Source organism: Gastrolobium bilobum, unplaced genomic scaffold (assembly GCF_033153095.1).
Source record: "Gastrolobium bilobum isolate Gb01-03AN ecotype WA unplaced genomic scaffold, APGP_CSIRO_Gbil_v1 utg80869, whole genome shotgun sequence".
NCBI lineage: Eukaryota > Viridiplantae > Streptophyta > Magnoliopsida > Fabales > Fabaceae > Gastrolobium > Gastrolobium bilobum.
Window position 1 is genome coordinate 113,905 of NW_026900068.1, and position 2,130 is coordinate 116,034.

The window sequence follows — 2,130 nt, forward strand, 5'->3', positions numbered from 1 at the left end:
TTATCTTGTTTCATATTGCATGTCTCAAATATTGAATATGAGTAACTGGATAAAGCCCTTGGAATAGAACGGGTGTCACATTGAGGATTTGTGATAGGGATCACGATCATAAGGGCTCAATAACACCACACGTCCATTGCCAGAAATATGTTGCTAGTCTAAAGATACCGATAATGGGCATTAGTGATCTCGGGTAAGACTAGCACGACTCAGCTACTTGCATGGAGATGCAAGGTAGAGTCCTCGTGAGCTACAAACATGGCGATGTCTTAGATGACTCGTGGATGGACCTATTGGAGAATAGCTCGCACTGAACTGACCCACAAAGAGACACTACAAGGAAATCTCACAGATAGTATCAATAGGTAATGTCACTTATTATTTGGGTGTGTCTTTCCTTAGACCTGAAGTTGTCATATAGACCTGTGCTCTGGAAGACTTGCTTTGATTGTATATCTCTTCTGCTTGAAATATGAAGACTCATAGGTATACACTTGGCATGCCCTCAGGACTCGGGGCTAGGGTGACAAGCTAAAGAAATTCGTCAATCTCTGTGAGAGATTAGGTTATCCATAGACCGGTGAAACCGGGATGACATTACGGGACTCAGGAATCTATGCATAGTAAAGGAGTCATGAGATGGCTCACTCTTTAGAGTTCGTAAATGAAGATTTCCTCTTTCGGCAAAAGCTAACCCTAGACAGCAGGGGTTGATAGGTTTTCCTTGACCTAGGTCAATGGGACGGATAACCGAGACGAAAGGACAATTTATACGGTAACCAAATAGGTATAACAGGTTGAGCATTCAATGAACTCAACTAGCTCTGGGACAACAAAGCATTGCTAGTGCTCTGTGTTGTCATTAGATGGATTGGGCCTAATGGGCCCAAGCCCATTTATGTCAGTGGCTATGTTGGGCCTGATGGGTCACACGCAAACACCTTGAGTTGTCTTGAATTCTAGCATATGTGATTTGAGCCCAATAAGGCATAATGGCTTAAGTTGGAAAAGCCAACATATTGGGCCAAGAGAGAATAGGTGGCATCATGGGTCAACTTGGACTTGATCCATGATGTAACCTAATTAATTGAAATGTTAAATTAATAAAATTAATTTGAATTCTAATTTTGAATTTTGAATTTGAAATTTGAATTTAAATATAATCATTAATTTAGATTTAATAAGGATGGAGAAAATAAAGGAAAACAATCAATTAGATGGATTGACCAAAATTAAGGAAACCAATTAATTAAATTAATTGGCTGAAATTGGGGAAACAAAGCAATTGGATTGATTGACGAAAAATAAGGAAACCAATTAATTAAATTAGTTGGGGTAAAATTGATTGACCAAAATTAAGGAAATCAATTAATTAAATTAATTTTCAAATATGAAAAATAAAATTGGATTGATTGGATCCAATAAGATTGAGATTTGAAATGACCTAAGGAAGGCGCAATATATATATATATATATATATATATATATATATATATATATATGATTAAGTAAAAGCATCGAAATGGCAAGATGGAATGTTTATCTATTAAAGTTATTTGTAGAATCTATTAAAGTTAATGTAGAATTGTAATTCATAAAATCATTATTTACAATCAATTGTCCTTGAGGCTAAGAGTAAAGGGAATAGCAAACATCGAAATTCAGGCATCTAATTTACTGATTATTCGGATACAATGAAGCCGTTCATCTTGTTTGATAAATATGAACTATATGATTCTTATATAGTAACTATACAATAGTCTTGACTTATGTACAACTCTTGTCATTTTGCGTGACCATGGGGACTCAAATGATAAAAATGACAATATTTAGGTTGACAAGTGCAAACACACGCACAAAAGCATAAATAGGTGCATACTACACAATTCAGAAATAGTTCTATCCAATTCCATTACAGAATCATAATATCCAAATAAAGATGACCCTGTAAATTTAATAAGGCAGCTGCTGAGTAGTAGTGGGACGGAGAATCGGATAACATCGCCCAATCCATGCTTCTCCACCATCAACATTAAAGGTACTATGACCCCAATAACTGGGGAAATCAGTACGTAAAGAAGAGTGGTGATTGTAATTCCAAACACTAAAATCAAAAATGAAAAAATCGGA